This window comes from Oncorhynchus nerka, linkage group LG14, assembly GCF_034236695.1.
Source record: "Oncorhynchus nerka isolate Pitt River linkage group LG14, Oner_Uvic_2.0, whole genome shotgun sequence".
Classification (NCBI taxonomy): Eukaryota; Metazoa; Chordata; class Actinopteri; order Salmoniformes; family Salmonidae; genus Oncorhynchus; species Oncorhynchus nerka.
Genome location: NC_088409.1, coordinates 66237600 through 66259477, shown reverse-complemented (window position 1 = coordinate 66259477; position 21878 = coordinate 66237600). Strand labels below are relative to the sequence as shown.

At 46.6% G+C, this 21878-nt stretch overlaps 1 pseudogene; it reads left to right on the top strand.

The window, feature by feature from the left end:
• LOC115141262 (intraflagellar transport protein 80 homolog) overlaps positions 1-21878 on the top strand; it is a 94241-nt pseudogene that overhangs the window by 36057 nt on the left and 36306 nt on the right.

Genomic DNA, 21878 nt, shown 5'->3' with positions numbered 1-21878 from the left:
AACAAGTCAGTGAAGTTAAAGAGGGAAAGAACAAGTCAGTGAGGTGAATCAGGTTAACACACCCATGTTAACTCTCTAGACAGGTGTGTGTATATCCTTTACTTTGAATGATCATGCGAGCAGTATATGTTGTATTGTGTTATGCTGCAGTGTGTATGTTGTATAGTGTTATGCTGTAGTGTGTATGTTGTATAGTGTTATGCTGCAGTGTGTATGTTGTATTGTGTTATGCTGCAGTGTGTATGTTGTATAGTGTTATGCTGCAGTGTGTATGTTGTATAGTGTTATGCTGCAGTGTGTATATTGTATAGTGCTATGCTGCAGTGTGTATATTGTATAGTGTTATGCTGCAGTGTGTATGTTGTATAGTGTTATGCTGCAGTGTGTATGTTGTATAGTGCTATGCTGCAGTGTGTATGTTGTATAGTGCTATGCTGCAGTGTGTATGTTGTATTGTGTTATGCTGCAGTGTGTATGTTGTATTGTGTTATGCTGCAGTGTGTATGTTGTATAGTGTTATGCTGCAGTGTGTATGTTGTATTGTGCTATGCAGCAGTGTGTATGTTGTATAGTGTTATGCTGCAGTGTGTATGTTGTATTGTGTTATGCTGCAGTGTGTATGTTGTATAGTGTTATGCTGCAGTGTGTATGTTGTATTGTGCTATGCTGCAGTGTGTATGTTGTATAGTGTTATGCTGCAGTGTGTATGTTGTATTGTGCTATGCAGCAGTGTGTATGTTGTATAGTGTTATGCTGCAGTGTGTATGTTGTATAGTGTTATGCTGCAGTGTATATGTTGTATAGTGCTATGCTGCAGTGTGTATGTTGTATAGTGTTATGCTGCAGTGTGTATGTTGTATAGTGTTATGCTGCAGTGTGTATGTTGTATAGTGTTATGCTGCAGTGTGTATGTTGTATTGTGTTATGCTGTAGTGTGTATGTTGTATAGTGCTATGCTGCAGTGTGTATTACATACACTCAATTAGTATTTGGTAGCATTGGCTTTAAATTGTTTAATTTGGGTGAAACGTTTCAGGTAGCCTTCCACAAGCTTCCCACAGTAAGTTGGGTGAATTTTGGCCCATTCCTCCTGACAGAGCTGGTATCAGGTTTGTAGACCTCCTTGCTCGCACACACTCTTTCAGTTCTGCCCACACATTTTCTATAGGATAGAGGTCAGGGCTTTGTGATGGCTACTCCAATACCTTGACTTTGTTATCCTTAAGCCATTGTGCCACAACTTTGGAAGTATGCTTGGGGTCATTGTCCATTTGGAAGACCCATTTGCGACCAAGCTTTAACTTCATGACTGATGTCTTGAGATGTTGCTTCAATATATCCACATCATTTTCCATCCTCATGATGCCATCTATTTTGTGAAGTGCACCAGCCCCTCCTGCAGCAAAGCACCCCCACAACATGATGCTGCCACCCCCGTGCTTCACAGTTGGTATGGTGTTCTTCAGTTTGCAAGCCTCCCCCTTTTCCTCCAAACATAATGATGGTCATTATGGCCAAACAGTTCTATTTTTGTTTCGTCAGACCAGAGGACATTTCTCCAAAAAGTACGATCTTTGTCCCCATGTGCAGTTGCAAACCGTAGTCTGGCTTTTTTATGGCGGTTTTGGAGCAATGGCTTCTTCCTTGCTGAGCGGCCTTTCAGGTTATGTCGATATAGGACTCGTTTTACTGTGGATATAGATACTTCTGTACCTGTTTCCTCCAGCATCTTCACAATGTCCTTTGCTGTTGTTCTGGGATTGATTTGCACTTTTCGCACCAACGTACGTTCATCTCTAGGAGACAGAAGGCGTCTCCTTCCTGAGCGGTATGACGGCTGCGTGGTACCATGGTATTTATACTTGCATACTATTGTTTGTACAGATGAACGTGGTACCTTCAGGCATTTGTAAATTGCTTCCAAGGATGAACCAGACTTGTGGAGGTCTACAATTTTTTTCTGAGGTTGACTGGCTGATTTCTTTGATTTTCCCATGATGTCAAGCAAAGAGGCACTGCATTTGAAGGTAGGTCTTGAAATACATCCACAGGTACACCTCCAATTGACAAATTATGTAAATTAGCCTATCATAAATTTCTAAAGCCATGACATCATTTTCTGGAATTTTCCAAGCTGTTTAAAGGCACAGTCAACTTAGTGTATGTAAACTTCTGACCCACTGGAATTGTAATACAGTGAATTATAAGTGAAATAATCTGTCTGTAAACAATTGTTGGAAACATTACTTGTGTCATGCACAAAGTAGATGTCCTAAACTACTTACCAAAACTGTAGTTTGTTAACAAGAAATTTGTGGAGTGGTTGAAAAACGAGTTTTAATGACTCCAACCTAAGTGTGTGTAAACTTTTGACTTCAACTGTATGTTGTATAGTGCTATGCTGCAGTGTGTATGTTGTATAGTGCTATGCTGCAGTGTGTATGTTGTATTGTGTTATGCTGCAGTGTGTATGTTGTATAGTGCTATGCTGCAGTGTGTATGTTGTATAGTGTTATGCTGCAGTGTATGTTGTATAGTGTTATGCTGCAGTGTGTATGTTGTATTGTGTTATGCTGCAGTGTGTATGTTGTATAGTGCTATGCTGCAGTGTGTATGTTGTATAGTGTTATGCTGCAGTGTGTATGTTGTATAGTGCTATGCTGCAGTGTGTATGTTGTATAGTGTTATGCTGCAGTGTGTATGTTGTATAGTGTTATGCTGCAGTGTATATGTTGTATAGTGCTATGCTGCAGTGTGTATATTGTATAGTGTTATGCTGCAGTGTGTATGTTGTATAGTGCTATGCTGCAGTGTGTATGTTGTATAGTGCTATGCTGCAGTGTATATGTTGTATAGTGTTATGCTGCAGTGTATATGTTGTATAGTGTTATGCTGCAGTGTGTATGTTGTATAGTGCTATGCTGCAGTGTATATGTTGTATAGTGTTATGCTGCAGTGTGTATGTTGTATAGTGTTATGCTGCAGTGTGTATGTTGTATAGTGTTATGCTGCAGTGTGTATGTTGTATAGTGCTATGCTGCAGTGTGTATGTTGTATTGTGTTATGCTGCAGTGTGTATGTTGTATAGTGCTATGCTGCAGTGTATATGTTGTATAGTGCTATGCTGCAGTGTGTATGTTGTATAGTGTTATGCTGCAGTGTGTATGTTGTATAGTGCTATGCTGTAGTGTGTATGTTGTATAGTGTTATGCTGCAGTGTGTATGTTGTATTGTGTTATGCTGCAGTGTGTATGTTGTATAGTGTTATGCTGTAGTGTGTATGTTGTATAGTGTTATGCTGCAGTGTGTATGTTGTATAGTGTTATGCTGCAGTGTGTATGTTGTATAGTGTTATGCTGCAGTGTGTATGTTGTATAGTGCTATGCTGCAGTGTGTATGTTGTATTGTGTTATGCTGCAGTGTGTATGTTGTATAGTGCTATGCTGCAGTGTGTATGTTGTATAGTGCTATGCTGCAGTGTATATGTTGTATAGTGCTATGCTGCAGTGTGTATGTTGTATTGTGCTATGCTGCAGTGTGTATGTTGTATAGTGTTATGCTGCAGTGTGTATGTTGTATTGTGTTATGCTGCAGTGTATATGTTGTATAGTGCTATGCTGCAGTGTATATGTTGTATAGTGCTATGCTGCAGTGTATGTTGTATAGTGCTATGCTGCAGTGTATGTTGTATAGTGCTATGCTGCAGTGTATATGTTGTATAGTGCTATGCTGCAGTGTGTATGTTGTTCAGGTTAGTTATCATTGTTTTAGTTCACAATGGAGCCCCTAGATCCACTCTGCATACCCCTGTTACCTCCTTTGTCCCACCTCCCACACATGCGGTGACCTCACCCATTACAACCAATATGTCCAGAGATACAACCTCTCTCATCATCACCCAGTGCCTGGGCTTACCTCCGCTGTACCCGCACCCCACCATACCCCTGTCTGTGCATTATGCCCTGAATATATTCTACCATGCCCAGAAACCTGCTCCTCTTATCCTCTGCCCCCAACGCTCTAGGCGACCAGTTTTGATAGCCTTTAGCCGCACCCTCATACTACTCCTTCTCTGTTCCGCGGGTGATGTGGAGGTAAACCCAGGCCCTGCATGTCCCCAGGTACCCTCATTTGTTGACTTCTGTGATCGAAAAAGCCTTGGTTTTATGCATGTCAACATCAGAAGCCTCCTCCCTAAGTTTGTTTTACTCACTGCTTTAGCACACTCTGCTAACCCTGATGTCCTTGCCGTGTCTGAATCCTGGCTCAGGAAGGCCACCAAAAATTCAGAGATTTCCATACCCAACTATAACATCTTCCGTCAAGATAGAACTGCCAAAGGGGGCGGAGTTGCAGTCTACTGCAGAGATAGCCTGCAAAGTAATGTCATACTTTCCAGGTCCATACCCAAACAGTTCGAACTACTAATTTTGAAAATTACTCTCTCCAGAAATAAGTCTCTCACTGTTGCCGCCTGCTACCGACCACCCTCAGCTCCCAGCTGTGCCCTGGACACCATTTGTGAATTGATCGCCCCCATCTAGCTTCAGAGTTTGTTCTGTTAGGTGACCTAAACTGGGATATGCTTAACACCCCGGCAGTCCTACAATGTAAGCTAGATGCCCTCAATCTCACTCAAATCATCAAGGAACCCACCAGGTACAACCCTAACTCTGTAAACAAGGGCACCCTCATAGACGTCATCCTGACCAACTGGCCCTCCAAATACACCTCCGCTGTCTTCAACCAGGATCTCAGCGATCACTGCCTCATTGCCTGTATCCGCCACGGAGCCGCAGTCAAACGACCACCCTCATCACTGTCAAACGCTCCCTAAAACACTTCTGTGAGCAGGCCTTTCTAATCGACCTGGCCCGGGTATCCTGGAAGGACATTGACCTCATCCCGTCAGTTGAGGATGCCTGGTCATTCTTTAAAAGTAACTTCCTCACCATTTTAGATAAGCATGCTCCATTCAAAAGATGCAGAACCAAGAACAGATACAGCCCTTGGTTCACTCCAGACCTGACTGCCCTCGACCAGCACAAAAACATCCTGTGGCGGACTGCAATAGCATCGAATAGCCCCGTGATATGCAACTGTTCAGGGAAGTCAGGAACCAATACACGCAGTCAGTCAGGAAAGCTAAGGCCAGCTTCTTCAGGCAGAAGTTTGCATCCTGTAGCTCCAACTCCAAAAAGTTCTGGGACACTGTGAAGTCCATGGAGAACAAGAGCACCTCCTCCCAGCTGCCCACTGCACTGAGGCTAGGTAACACGGTCTCCACCGATAAATCCATGATTATCGAAAACTTCAATAAGCACTTCTCAACGGCTGGCCATGCCTTCCGCCTGGCTACTCCAACCTCGGCCAACAGCTCCGCCCCCCGCAGCTCCTCGCCCAAGCCTCTCCAGGTTCTCCTTTAGCCAAATCCAGATAGCAGATGTTCTGAAAGAGCTGCAAAACCTGGACCCGTACAAATCAGCTGGGCTTGACAATCTGGACCCTCTATTTCTGAAACTATCTGCCGCCATTGTCGCAACCCCTATTACCAGCCTGTTCAACCTCTCTTTCATATCGTCTGAGATCCCCAAGGATTGGAAAGCTGCCGCAGTCATCCCCCTCTTCAAAGGGGGAGACACCCTGGACCCAAACTGCTATAGACCTATATCCATCCTGCCCTGCCTATCTAAGGTCTTCGAAAGCCAAGTCAACAAACAGGTCACTGACCATCTCGAATCCCACCGTACCTTCTCCGCTGTGCAATCTGGTTTCCGAGCCGGTCACGGGTGCACCTCAGCCACACTCAAGGTACTAAACGATATCATAACCGCCATCGATAAAAGACAGTACTGTGCAGCCGTTTTCATCGACCTCGCCAAGGCTTTTGACTCTGTCAATCACCATATTCTTATCGGCAGACTCAATAGCCTCGGTTTTTCGGATGACTGCCTTGCCTGGTTCACCAATTACTTTGCAGACAGAGTTCAGTGTGTCAAATCGGAGGGCATGCTGTCCGGTCCTCTGGCAGTCTCTATGGGGGTGCCACAGGATTCAATTCTCGGGCCGACTCTTTTCTCTGTATATATCAATGATGTTGCTCTTGCTGCGGGCGATTCCCTGATCCACCTCTACGCAGACGACACCATTCTATATACTTTCGGCCCGTCATTGGACACTGTGCTATCTAACCTCCAAACGAGCTTCAATGCCATACAGCACTCCTTCCGTGGCCTCCAACTGCTCTTAAACGCGAGTAAAACCAAATGCATGCTTTTCAACCGATCGCTGCCTGCACCCGCATGCCCGACTAGCGTCAACACCCTGGATGGTTCCGACCTTGAATATGTGGACATCTATAAGTACCTAGGTGTCTGGCTAGACTGCAAACTCTCCTTCCAGACTCACATCAAACATCTCCAATCGAAAATCAAATCAAGAGTCGGCTTTCTATTCCGCAACAAAGCCTCCTTCACTCACGCCGCCAAGCTTACCCTAGTAAAACTGACTATCCTACCGATCCTCGACTTCGGCGATGTCATCTACAAAATGGCTTCCAACACTACTCAGCAAACTGGATGCAGTCTATCACAGTGCCATCCGTTTTGTCACCAAAGCACCTTATACCACCCACCACTGCGACTTGTATGCTCTAGTCGGCTGGCCCTCGCTACATATTCGTCGCCAGACCCACTGGCTCCAGGTCATCTACAAGTCCATGCTAGGTAAAGCTCCGCCTTATCTCAGTTCACTGGTCACGATGGCAACACCCATCCGTAGCACGCGCTCCAGCAGGTGTATCTCACTGATCATCCCGAAAGCCAACACCTCATTTGGCCGCCTTTCGTTCCAGTACTCTGCTGCCTGTGACTGGAACGAACTGCAAAAATCGCTGAAGTTGGAGACTTTTATCTCCCTCACCAACTTCAAACATCAGCTATCCGAGCAGCTAACCGATCGCTGCAGCTGTACATAGTCTATTGGTAAATAGCCCACCCATTTTCACCTACCTCATTCCCATACTGTTTTTATACTGTTTTTTTATTTATTTACTTTTCTGCTCTTTTGCACACAAATATCTCTACCTGTACATGACCATCTGATCATTTATCACTCCAGTGTTAATCTGCAAAATTGTATTATTCGCCTACCTCCTCATCCCTTTTGCACACATTGTATATAGACTGCCCATTTTTTCTACTGTGTTATTGACTTGTTAATTGTTTACTCCATGTGTAACTCTGTGTTGTCTGTTCACACTGCTATGCTTTATCTTGGCCAGGTCGCAGTTGCAAATGAGAACTTGTTCTCAACTAGCCTACCTGGTTAAATAAAGGTGAAATAAAATAAAAATAAATAAAAGTATAGTGTTATGCTGCAGTGTGTATGTTGTATAGTGTTATGCTGTAGTGTGTATGTTGTATAGTGCTATGCTGCAGTGTGTATGTTGTATAGTGTTATGCTGTAGTGTATATGTTGTATAGTGCTATGCTGCTGTGTGCTGTCTGTGTGCATGAGCTCATTGTAAGAGCTAGGGGTCTCTCTCTCTCCCACAGACCTCAGCAGAGCTCCACGTCATGTCTGTCACCTTCCCTCTGGCCACAAAGCTGCCCATTATAGACAGGGCTCAGTGACCAGAGCAGACCCTTACCAGCACCCCTCCACCCTTCTTCTTCACAGGGCTCTCCCCTTCTCCTGCTGCTCCCCCCTCTCTCTCCCTCCCCAGTTTCCAGAGTGATTGTGAATATCCCCTAGCTAGTTCAGTGTTCTCAAGGAGAGAGCAGAGTGGTCGAAGCAGGGCCAGGATCATCCCTTTTGGCTCCAATCAAACTAGTCAGCAAATCTGCTGCTGACTGATCCGCCTCCATCGCTCCTCTCATCCCCTTTCAGCCCTTATATCCCTCCTCTCATCCTTCTCTCCCCTTCCCTCGCTCCTCTCTTCCCTATTTCACCCTCTATCACTCATCTCTCGATGGCTGAAGCACTCTATGGTTGTCTATGGCTGAAGCTCTCTATGGTTGTCTATGGCTGAAGCACTCTATGGTTGTCTATGGCTGAAGCACTCTATGGTTGTCTATGGCTGAAGCTCTCTATGGTTGTCTATGGCTGAAGCTCTCTATGGTTGTCTATGGCTGAAGCTCTCTATGGTTGTCTATGGCTGAAGCACTCTATGGTTGTCTATGGCTGAAGCACTCTATGCTTGTCTATGGCTGAAGCTCTCTATGGTTGTCTATGGCTGAAGCTCTCTATGGTTGTCTATGGCTGAAGCTCTCTACGGTTGTCTATGCCTGAAGCACTCTACGGTTGTCTATGCCTGAAGCACTCTATGGTTGTCTATGGCTGAAGCTCTCTACGGTTGTCTATGGCTGAAGCTCTCTACGGTTGTCTATGCCTGAAGCTCTCTATAGTTGTCTATGTCTGAAGCACTCTATGGTTGTCTATGCCTGAATCACTCTATGGTTGTCTATGGCTGAAGCTCTCTACAGTTGTCTATGGCTGAAGCTCTCTATGGTTGTCTATGGCTGAAGCTCTCTATGGTTGTCTATGGCTGAAGCTCTCTATAGTTGTCTATGGCTCAAACTCTCTATGGTTGTCTATGGCTCAAGCTCTCTACGGTTGTCTATGGCTGAGACCTTCCTAATAGTGAATTGTGGTTGAGAGCAGAGAGTCCTAGAGTGGAGCTCTGTGGCCCAGAGGTGAACCAGCAGTGCTCCAGGTCTGGACAGGTCCTGATTTACTCCTGCAGTCGGGAGACAGTATGTCGACAGATCTATGTTGTGGAGTGGACCCCCGGGATCTTAAAGAGGGCCATAATTGGACCCTGTGCTTTTGGGAAACACTTGCTACAGTACTACCTAATGCTGACACCTTTTGTGAGAGAAAGAAAGAGAGTGATAGGGGGACTAGTCCTGGGGAAAGATAAAGGTAGAGAAAGGAAAGTGAAAGGGAGGTTATTCATGAGGGGGAGGGGAGGAGGGTAGAATGAGAAGGGAGCAGAAAGAGGTAGAGTAAACTCTTCTCTCACGAGAGCTACAGGACTCCCCCCAGTGTCCCAAACTCGCTCATTGCCTGACAACTCAGACAAAAGTGCAACTGAGATCCCGGGGATTCTCACCTTTTAGACACACACACACACACACACACACACACACACACACACACACACACACACACACACACACACACACACACACTAACTCACACTGTGAATACATTACATTTACACACCCCACCATCTGTCTTATATACATTTAAATCTACACCCGTGTTCTCTCTTTCTCATACACGCATAAACGTATGCTTGCTGCAGCAGGAGTCAAATGGCCCAATGTGTTAAAAGTATTAGGTAAGCACAAATCCAAAAATGCTTCTCAGGCTGATATCATGTGTATACATTCAGCTGCATCTCTGACCCCCCTCTCCCCCCTCCGCCCCCTCCTCTCTCTCAGGAGAGCTCTAAAACGGAGCGGCTTGGATTTTTGCTGAAGAATAGATGGGGTATTATTATTTTAAGCGTGTATGCTCTCGTTGGCGGTGGAGCCTGTCCAAGCATGGCGCTGATGTTTGGACGAAAGGTATATAAAAGTACACTTCAAAGCCCTGCAGCGGCCTTTATGTGGCCGGACCCTGTTTATCTTTGCAGCAGACACATGCACGCGCACAGCGAAAAATAAGGAAAGTCATTTCTATGGCAGGATTTATGAGGAAGGAGGGAGAGCGCGCTAGAGGTAAAAGGGGCAGGCCGTGCAGAAGCGAAATGACAGAAAACACCACCATTTGATATGAGTTTAACAAGAAATGTATTGTCCAGATTGGTAAAGAGAGTCTCTTTGTTTTTTTTGTGGCTATTTTGGGTCCTGATACAGTACTACACGGGAGGAAGCTGACCAAGGAAATCCTCTGCTTTGACCGTGGCCACCGGCCACTCTGGGAGAGAGAGAGAGTGCCCCAACCTGCTGGTTGAGACCGTATACAAAGCCACACCTCAGCACATGAAACCAACACAGACCTTATTTGTGCAGCGCAGCACTTGGCGTCCCGTCCAGTCTCTAACAGGCAGCGTTAGGGTAATGTTAGTGTTAGAAGTTTCTCCCTCTGCAAGCAGCCTCAGCCCTGCCAGCCACCTGCACACAGGAAAGAGCTGAGGCATAGAGGTCAGGGGTCACAGACTAGACCAGAGGAGAGGGGTGGACAGAAAAAAGGGATGGCTGGTAAAGCTGGTGAGCCCTGCCAGCCACCTGCACAATGGAAGGGGCTGAGGCAGAGGGGTCAGGGGTTAAAGATCACCACGGGAAGGTCATCGCTGTCTTTGGGTGCACATGGAGGAATGTCCCTAATTTAGACTGTGGACAAAGACAGGAGAGAGGGAAGGGGTGAAAGGAGTTAGGGAGGGGGGCTAGATAGGGTAGTGAGGGGTAAAGAGAGAGACGGTGGAGAATGAGAGACATAGTTGAGAAAGAAGGGTAAAGAGCGACGGACGAGACTGAGTGGGGAAGCAGGAGAGTTCCCTTTCACACTACAGTCCTGGTTCTTGTGTAGCTAGCTGTTTAAGTTTGGCATTGCTAATCTGACCTCCATAAATCAAGCCCCAAATATCATCCATCAACACTGAGATCTCTCTCTCACACGCACCCTAACAGGTTGAAAAAACACAACTGTAAGCTCAAACTATCTCAACTCAATCATAAGCCCTCTGACAGGCTGGATTTCTAAACCAGAAGCCAAATAACAGAATAGGCTTTGTGTGATACTCTGCAGAACGCTAAGAGAGAGGAGAGAGAGAGCAGTGAGAGAAGAAAAGAGTGCGAAGGAATATCTTGGAGGGGGAGGGGGGGGGGGTGTTCTAGTGGCCTTAGTGAGTAACTGTTGTCGTGGTGGTGTGTTCCAAACGGCAGGCTGGGGAGTTGGTAGGAGCTGCAGCCTCTTCTCAGCTGCCTCGATGGGTGTCACTGACTCACACCAGTACACCAAAATAACTCCACTACACCCCTGACACACACACACATACACACACACACACACACACACACACACACACACACACAAGTAAAATATGACTTTTGAAAGAAAGGAAAAGGTTTGGGTAAACACTCTTTGGCTCTTGATTGTGTGCTCATGCACCCCACCCCACCCCACCCCCATAACTCTGGCTAGTTGTAATAGATGAGGATAGCAGAGTGCATGTTTACGAGCGCGAGTGCTGGACTTGGCAGGCCTGAACGCTCCTTCAGTGTCTCACAGTTCATCACAGCTCAGTGTCTGGGCCCTGACTCAACCCGTGTCTCTTACACACAGTTTACATGGGGGGCTGTCATGCACCCAACCAAACCCCCCACTACCCCCATACTGCACCTATCCCTGTTCACCCCCACCCCTCTCTCTATCCCTAACCGCCCTGGCTTACTGTACCCCTTATAGCCCTTTGTCGCTGCACAGTATCTGTCTTATTGTTTGAAATTGTGCATTGATTAAGTACAGTACTACCAAATACTATTTTTTTTGCCATTTACTCAACAATCTCTCTCTGTCTCTCTCTAACTTCCTCTTTCCTTCTCTGTCTCTGTCTGTCTGTCTCTCTCTTTCTTTGTCAGTCTCTCTCTCTCTCTCTTTCTTTGTCAGTCTCTCTCTCTCTCTCGCTCTCTCTCTCTCTTTCTTTGTCTGCCTCTCTTTCTTTGTCTGTCTCTCTCTCTCTTTCTTTGTCTGTATGTCTCTCTCTTTCTTTGTCTGTCTCTCTCTCTCTTTCTTTGTCTGTCTCTCTTTCTTTGTCTGTCTCTCTCTCTTTCTTTGTCTGTATGTCTCTCTCTTTCTTTGTCTGTCTCTCTCGCTTTGTCTGTCTCTCTCTCTCTCTCTCTCTCTCTCTCTCTCTCTCTTTCTTTGTCTGTCTCTCTCTCGCTTTGTCTGTCTCTCTCTCGCTTTGTCTGTCTCTCTCTCACTTTGTCTCTCTCTCTTTCTGTGTCTGTCTCTCTCTCGCTTTGTCTCTCTCTCTCTCTCTGTCTCTCTCTGTCTCTCTCTAGTGGTCGTATGCGTTGGAGAAGCCTAACACTGGTCAGCAGACGGCACGCAGCTCACAGGGACCCCCACCAAGAGGAGGACCATGCAGGTAGAACACACAGATCACCCTCACCAAGAGGAGGACCATGCAGGTAGAACACACAGATCACCCTCACCAAGAGGAGGACCATGGAGGTAGAATACACAGATCACGCTCACCAAGAGGAGAACCATGCAGGTAGAACACACAGATCACCCTCACCAAGAGGAGGACCATGCAGGCAGAACACACAGATCACCCTCACCAAGAGGAGGACCATGCAGGCAGAACACACAGATCACCCTCACCAAGAGGAGGACCATGCAGGCAGAACACACAGATCACCCTCACCAAGAGGAGGACCATGCAGGTAGAACACACAGATCACCCTCACCAAGAGGAGGACCATGGAGGTAGAATACACAGATCACCCTCACCAAGAGGAGAACCATGCAGGTAGAACACACAGATCACCCTCACCAAGAGGAGAACCATGCAGGTAGAACACACAGATCACCCTCACCAAGAGGAGGACCATGCAGGTAGAACACACAGATCACCCTCACCAAGAGGAGGACCATGCAGGCAGAACACACAGATCACCCTCACCAAGAGGAGAACCATGCAGGTAGAACACACAGATCACCCTCACCAAGAGGAGGACCATGCAGGTAGAACACACAGATCACCCTCACCAAGAGGAGGACCATGCAGGCAGAACACACAGATCACCCTCACCAAGAGGAGGACCATGCAGGTAGAACACACAGATCACCCTCACCAAGAGGAGAACCATGCAGGTGTTTCGGTTCCTTATGCCATATGATTGGTTAAACCTCCAGAAAAAGTCTTAATCTTTACTTCACCTAAGAAGCCAAACAGTCCCCGAGCCTAAATGAATTAATGAGACAGCTAACTGAGGGTGAATGGGCCGGTGTGAGAGGCAGACGCAAGTGAGGTGAAGTTAACAGGCTATTTTAAAGGGCCAGACTATTCCCCAGGCCTGGGTACTTGTGGCTATACATTATGCTATAAGCCTCCCAGTGTGGACCAGTGACAATGGCTAGCCTGTATAGCAGCCTCCGTCACAGAGTGTGTTTAAACTTCAGAAACCACAAGGTAGCGTTTACACGCGGTCAACACACCCCCGTGCGCACACACACTGTAACGGACACACACACGTGGATAAGCGCATACGCACACACACGTGCACTCTCACCATAGACAACCCTCACTGAGCACTGTTTGCGTTAACCAAACAAACCTGTGTCTTCAGCCATTTATTTTCAGGCTTGCAGTTTTTTTTTCTCTCCCTCTCTTTTTTTTAAAAGTGCACATCTGCCAATGGTTTGTGAATCAGGCGGCTAAATTTACCACCTCGCGGTTAAACATTTTTATTCCTGGTTGTTTGGTGAGTAAATTTGGGTTGTTAGTGGGGGTTAAAGAAGGATGATGTTTAAACCGTTAAATAAATACCCAGCACACCTTTTACCTGCTGGTGGAAAACCACATTTCATTCATTCATTCACAGGGGAAATGTGGAAGAACATTTTTATCCTAACGGGTGAAAAAAGTAGAAACACACACGCGGACGTACGTTTCCACACCAGGCATTTCTATCCCCTTCTGTCCTAACCCTAACCCTAACACACAGAGCGGACGTACGTTTCCACACCAGGCATTTCTGTCCCCTTCTGTCCTAACCCTAACCCTAACACACACGCGGACGTACGTTTCCACACCAGGCATTTCTGTCCCCTTCTGTCCTAACCCTAACACACACGCGGACGTACGTTTCCACACCAGGCATTTCTGTCCCCTTCTGTCCTAACCCTAACCCTAACACACACGCGGATGTACGTTTCCACACCAGGCATTTCTGTCCCCTTTTGTCCTAACCCTAACCCTAACACACACGCGGACGTACGTTTCCACACCAGGCATTTCTGTCCCCTCCTGTCCTAACCCTAACCCTAACACACACGCGGACGTACGTTTCCACACCAGGCATTTCTGTCCCCTCCTGTCCTAACCCTAACCCTAACACACACGCGGACGTACGTTTCCACACCAGGCATTTCTGTCCCCTCCTGTCCTAACCCTAACCCTAACACACACGCGGACGTACGTTTCCACACCAGGCATTTATGTCCCCTCCTGTCCTATGCTTAGACATGGGCTGTTTCCTGTGTATATCAACAGTTAATCCACTCTGGAGTTTACGTGAGTGCCTCCATACCGACGAAACATCTATTAGTGTCTCAGAAAATAGGTCTTGTGTGTGTGTGTATGCGGTAGTCTGTTTGTTACAATTAGTTTGTTAGCATTTCAGATTATTTGTTACTCAATGTGTTTGTGGGTCAAGATCTTAGTGGCATGTGCATGTTCCTGTTTGTGTGTGTGTGTGTTCCTAAACCGTCACTCTCTCTCTCTCTCTCTATCTCTCTCTCTCTCTCTCTCTCTCTCTCTCTCTCTCTCCCCCCATCACCCAGGTGGGGAACGTGGTGAATGATGCGGGGGATGTTCTGGAGTTCAGGGACCAGGTCACCAAAGCCTCTCCGGCCCACGGTCACCTAGTGGTCACCACCTCTCTCCAGTGCTATGCCTCCAGTGCTAAGAACTGGAACACACCTCTCATTTTTTACCTGAAGGAGAGGACCGTCAGCCTCATTATACAGGCTGAGAAGTAAGTCTCTCTTTATCCTTGTATCTCATTCTGTCCCTCCTCCATTTCTTAGTCTTTCCCATCTTGCCTATCCCTGTTGCACCTATCTCCCTGTTGCTCCTATCTCCCTGTTGCACCTATTTCCCTGTTGCACCTATCTCCCTGTTGCGCCTATCTCCCTGTTGTACCTATTTCCCTGTTGCACCTATCTCCCTGTTGCGCCTATCTCCCTGTTGCACCTATTTCCCTGTTGCACCTATCTCCCTGTTGCACCTATCTCCCTGTTGCGCCTATCTCCCTGTTGCGCCTATCTCCCTGTTGCGCCTATCTCCCTGTTGCACCTATCTCCCTGTTGCACCTATCTCCCTGTTGCGCCTATCTCCCTGTTGCACCTATCTCCCTGTTGCGCCTATCTCCCTGTTGCGCCTATCTCCCTGTTGCACCTATCTCCCTGTTGCGCCTATCTCCCTGTTGCGCCTATCTCCCTGTTGCGCCTATCTCCCTGTTGCGCCTATCTCCCTGTTGCACCTATCTCCCTGTTGCACCTATCTCCCTGTTGCGCCTATCTCCCTGTTGCGCCTATCTCCCTGTTGCGCCTATCTCCCTGTTGCGCCTATCTCCCTGTTGCGCCTATCTCCCTGTTGCACCTATCTCTCTGTTGCACCTATCTCCCTGTTGCGCCTATCTCCCTGTTGCACCTATCTCCCTGTTGCGCCTATCTCCCTGTTGCACCTATCTCCCTGTTGCGCCGATCTCTGGACCCCCTCTCCTTTTCTTCCCCTCCCCCTCTTTCACTCTGTGTGTGTGCGTCTGTGTGTGTGTTTGTGAGAACTGTGTGTGAGAGTGCGAGTGTGTGCCATTAGCAGAGCAGGTCTGGCTATGGAAGCCTGACTGCAGTGGGGAACAAAGAGATGGACATTCATCATTCTCTCCTCTGGGTTGTTCCACCTCTTAAAGCACCAGAAAGAGGATTTCAACTCCCACCATCTCAGATTGTTCTGAAATAGTTTCTGTTGATAGAAACAGATAAGATGAGCATTCCTGCAACATTACTTTGTTGAAATATAATTTGATCTCTGAGAAATTACGATAATTCATTGCACCCAAATTGTCCGTTTTAATTTATAGGATTCATAATATATTAAATAAATATAGTACCTAACATCTGATTTGGACCAAACTTTTTTATAACAATGAGTAAGACACGAGGATCCAAAGAAATGGTTAAAAGCCCCACTAGGACCCCCCACAGCCCAAGCCAATCCCACCCCAACAAGTAGGTTATAGCATCAGCTCTCTGACAAGTAGTATGGAGCTGTGGCTCAGAGTATTGTTTGTTCATCCTATGTAATATATTCATCATATGTAATGTGTTCATCCTATGTAATGTGTTCATCCTATGTAATGTGTTCATGTGTTCATCCTATGTAATGTGTTCATCCTATGTAATGTGTTCATGTGTTCATCCCATGTAATGTGTTCATGTGTTCATCCTATGTAATGTGTTCATCCTATGTAATGTATTCATGTGTTCATCCTATGTAATGTGTTCACCCTATGTAATGTGTTCATCCTATGTAATGTATTCACACTATGTAATGTGTTCATGTGTTCATCCTATGTAATGTATTCATGTGTTCATCCTATGTAATGTGTTCACCCTATGTAATGTGTTCATCCTATGTAATGTATTCACACTATGTAATGTGTTCATCCAATGTAATGTATTCATGTGTTCATCCTATGTAATGTATTAATGTGTTCATCCTATGTAATGTGTTCATCCTATGTAATGTATTCATCCTATGTAATGTATTCATGCGTTCATCCTATGTAATGTATTCATCCTATGTAATGTATTCATCCTATGTAATGTGTTCATCCTATGTAATGTATTCATCCTATGTAATGTATTCATCCTATGTAATGTATTCCCAGTGAGTATGAAATGGTTTTTTTCCTTGTTCAGAGAAATGATTCACTGGAAAAGTCCCATCATCCTACATCCTGATATTACCAGGTTCTGACCACTAGATGGTGAATTTACAAAATGATATATTGATTTCCACAACCTGTAAGCAGTCTATAGATAAGTATTGACAGCAATCCAAATCATCCTAATGTTTAAAAAAAATGGATTGTGTAACTCAATGATGTTACCTATAGAAGATTTGGATATGAAGCGCAAAAATGCTAATATAGATGCCATTGACTTATTTTGGATTTATGCCACTAATGCTAAAAGTTAGCATTTGAAACAGTTGCCAGGTAAACAAAACCTAATATGCTTTCATGGGTTGCTGTCATACCTTGTCCATAGACTGCTTACAGGGTAAGTGTAACAATATAGCTTCCGTCCCTCTCCTCGCCCCTACCTGGACTCGAACCAGGGACCTTCTCCTCAGCACACATCAACAACCTCCCACGAAGCATCGTTACCCATCGCCCTTACAGAACAACTGCTTCAAGGTCTCAGAGCAACTGACTTCACCGATTGAAACGTTATTAGCACGCACCCCGCTAACTAGCTTCCCATTTCACATCGGTTACACTCACCCCCCCTTTGACTTCACTGAACGGAGAAAAAAACCGTCACCAAATTCACTGAGAATACATTACATAGGATGAAGAAACAATACTCTGAGTCACAGTTCCGTGCTGCTTGTCAGACACCTATAACTGATACTATATAGTCGTTGATGGGATTGGCGCGTGGAGTCTGTGTGGTGCTTTTGACCATTTCTTTGGATTCCTCATGTCTTACTCCATGTTAAAAAAAATGTTTGGTCCAAATCGGATGTTAAGTACTATATTTATTGAATATTATATGAATCCTATAAATTAAAATGGCCAATTTGGGTCCAATCAATTAGCTTAAATTATATTTAAACTAAATAATGTTGCAGGAATGCTAATATTTTCTGTTTCTAACTACAGAAAAGACATCAGAAGAATCTGAAATGGTGGGTGTCATGGATTGCAGAAATGACATGGAATGACCCTAATGCTCCATTTCTCCTCAGTGTTTGTTCATCAAGCCGCCTGTGAAATAGAAACTATTTAGATTTCTGGCATCCCCTCTTCGCTCTGTTTATGACATTTGATTGAGAACGAGACAGTAGATGGAAATGAACTTTATAGACCCCTGACAAATACACTGAATGAATATATCAATCAAATTAACAGACTCCCTCTTATTTATTTGGTGAGATTTTTGTCATATCTTGGCTCCATCTTGCGGTTTGTTACTCTCTTCTCCTTTCTACCACTCCCACTCTCCTCTTTGTTGCGCCCTCCTTTCTCTCACTCGTTCTCATCTCCATCTCTCTGTCCCTAACCCTGCTTTCTATCACCCCCCCCCCCATTCTTTATCTCTCTATCCTTCCCTTTCTCCTCTTTGTTTTGGCTCCTCTCTGTCTCAGACACTTCCTGTTGGACGGGGGTCTATGTGTTCTCCTACGAGGGCCGTCTCATCTCCACGCCCAGATTCCCCGGCATGAGAACGGACATCCTCAATGGCCAGTCAGTCTCCCTTAGCAACGCCACCATCGCCATCCGGGACAAGAGCGATGAGAAGGGTGAGTGGAAGGCCAGCCGAGCTGTCCCTTCACTACTACAATACTAAACTTTGTTGTCCACAGAGCAGGGCGAGATTTGCCTTAAGCTTTTTTACTCAATGACATTTACAGCCGTTAAACACATTGAAACATCAGGAGCACTTTGTCAACAAGAGGATTACACTTCACCAGGAGATAAAACGCTGGAGAAATGACTTTAGCAGGACTGGAACAATGACCATTTGCCATCATTACCCTGCTCGCTCTGTCCTCCGTCCTCTCCTCTCTTCTTTTCCTCAAATCATCTCTCTGTTTGGTGCCCTGACGGGGAAAGCCCTGGGTGAAGGGAAGCCCCTGACTGACAAGCTGGGTGATTCACCAACCAACACACACCAACAGTCAGTCACAGCACACATTACACACTCCTGTTAGTGTGCACACACTGAAATGAGAAGACTGTGCATATCTCCACGTGCCTGCGTCTTACTCCATACTGTTACATTGAGCAACCTGTTAGGATTGGGGGAGGGTAAGCCGATCCTAGACCTGTGCCTCAGGGTAGCTATGGGTTCGAGTGCCCCCAACAGGCCAGGGTGAAAAGGTCAGGGAGCCATGGAGAGAAGACAGAGAGAAGAATTAGTGGTGTTGAGGGGAAAGAAGAAACTTCATAGTTAAGAGGGAGACATACAGCCTGTGTGGAAATTGGAGTGAGTGCATGTGTGTGAGAAAGAGATGGAGAGAAAGGGGGAGGGTTATGGAGGAAGAACAGGACTGAAAGGGATTAAGATAGAGGGAGTGAATTAGAGAGAGAGAAAAGGAGGAGAAGTGGCCAGGATCAGTAGTTACTGTCTCTGCCAGCACTCCACAGCTCCAAGACAGAGGAGCACTGCACTGGAGCCAGCTGGCTCTGAAACACACGCACACACACACAGTCACACACACGCATATACACCCCTGTTGGGGAGTATGGGCCAGGAGCTGTGGGGTCAGACTGCTGGCACCCCCTTCCACTCTCTTGCCTCCCCCATTTCTCCCTCTTGTCTCCCCTTTCCTCCACCTCTTCCCTCTGAGTTGAGTCTCTTCCCTCTGATCTGGCCTCAATTGTTCCCTCCTAGTCCTCCTGTATACTCAGGGCTGTACTGGGGACTAGAGAGTGTGGAGGAGGAGAGGAGGTGGCCTGTGATTTGGGTGATCATGTGTTGAGAAGAGATGTGTATCAAAAGACACTATTGTAAGTGTATGTGTTATGGGGACTGGTGGGGTTTGACACTGGTGGTTCAGTTTGCCCTGCTTATGTGAACCAGGCCTCTCTCACACAACTTTCTGCCTCCCATTTCACTGTGTGTGTGTGTGTGTGTGTGTGTGTGTGTGTGTGTGTGTGTGTGTGTGTGTGTGTGTGTGTGTGTGTGTGTGTGCGTTCCAGATGGAGGTGGTGGAGATAGCTCTGGACCAGTGTGGCCCATCCAGCGAGAGGAAGATCGCAGTCATAGACAAGAACCGTGACCTGTACCTGACCGCTGTGCATCGCATCAACAGAGAACACAACATCTGCAAGATAGGTAGGAGAGAGGGAAAGAGAGAAAGGGAGGGGGAGATAGATTTCAAACTGCTTTGTGTTGTTAAGCACCTAAAGCCTACCAGATAGATCCTTCTAACCATAACCCACATGCACTATGGTCTACACACCATGTGGTAGAGCTTATAGTTAGTTATTCTGAGTGTAGTCAATAAGAGTGTGTTGTCTGTCTCTATCCTGCTCAATAGGTCCACACCATGTCCTAGAATGACTCCGCTAACATCCTGTGTGGTATTCAGGACACACAGTTCACTGTGTGGCACTATCCCGGTGCGGTCTTCACCTGACCTGCTGGCTAAAACACTCTACATGAAAGACGCCAGGTAACATGTGCGCACACACACACACACACACAAACACACACACAGAGAAATCAGTTCCCCATTATCGGAAATAAAAGGTACTGCTTCGTCTGAAATGTTTTCATGTTGTGGTAAAGCTGTTTAAAAGAGATTCCTGAGTGGCTGCCCTTCGGCTGAGTGGCTGTGTGTACAGAATGTATTTTTATATCTGTCGGTCTGTCCCCCTCCACTGTGAGTTCAGCCGTGTGGCCCACATCCTGAACAATGTGGGGACCCAGGTGACGGTCGTTGGTGTACAGCAGCTTACCTACACCACCGTGCTGCATGAGTACAGCGCCTCCTTTCGCTGGGAGGACGCACTGCGCCTCTGCCGCTTTGCCAAGGTAACACACACCTGACAGGAGAGGGGACATTCTCGTGGGGACATTCTATGGTGTCTCCCTGGTCCGGTGCAGAATGAGAATGAGTGATCTGTATAGAGCAGAGCACACATCATATTCAACACCAAATACTGTACAAAACACATCTTTAAAAAAACTCTTCACATTATGTTGAAAATAGAATAATGGTGTGAAATAATTACATTTACATTTACATTTAAGTCATTTAGCAGACGCTCTTATCCAGAGCGACTTACAAATTGGTGCATTCACCTTATGACCTCCAGTGGAACAGTAGTGCATCTAAATCTTTTCAGGGGGAGGGGGGGTGAGAGGGATTACTTTATCCTATCCTAGGTATTCCTTAAAGAGGTGGGGTTTCAGGTGTCTCCGGAAGGTGGTGATTGACTCCGCTGTCCTGGCGTCGTGAGGGAGTTTGTTCCACCATTGGGGGGCCAGAGCAGCGAACAGTTTTGACTGGGCTGAGCGGGAACTGTACTTCCTCAGTGGTAGGGAGGCGAGCAGGCCAGAGGTGGATGAACGCAGTGCCCTTGTTTGGGTGTAGGGCCTGATCAGAGCCTGGAGGTACTGAGGTGCCGTTCCCCTCACAGCTCCGTAGGCAAGCACCATGGTCTTGTAGCGGATGCGAGCTTCAACTGGAAGCCAGTGGAGGGAGCGGAGGAGCGGGGTGACGTGAGAGAACTTGGGAAGGTTGAACACCAGACGGGCTGCGGCGTTCTGGATGAGTTGTAGGGGTTTAATGGCACAGGCAGGGAGCCCAGCCAACAGCGAGTTGCAGTAATCCAGACGGGAGATGACAAGTGCCTGGATTAGGACCTGCGCCGCTTCCTGTGTGAGGCAGGGTCGTACTCTGCGGATGTTGTAGAGCATGAACCTACAGGAACGGGCCACCGCCTTGATGTTAGTTGAGAACGACAGGGTGTTGTCCAGGATCACGCCAAGGTTCTTAGCGCTCTGGGAGGAGGACACAATGGAGTTGTCAACCGTGATGGCGAGATCATGGAACGGGCAGTCCTTCCCGGGAGGAAGAGCAGCTCCGTCTTGCCGAGGTTCAGCTTGAGGTGATGATCCGTCATCCACACTGATATGTCTGCCAGACATGCAGAGATGCGATTCGCCACCTGGTCGTCAGAAGGGGGAAAGGAGAAGATTAATTGTGTGTCGTCTGCATAGCAATGATAGGAGAGACCATGTGAGGTTATGACAGAGCCAAGTGACTTGGTGTATAGCGAGAATAGGAGAGGGCCTAGAACAGAGCCCTGGGGGACACCAGTGGTGAGAGCACGTGGTGAGGAGACGGATTCTCGCCACGCCACCTGGTAGGAGCGACCTGTCAGGTAGGACGC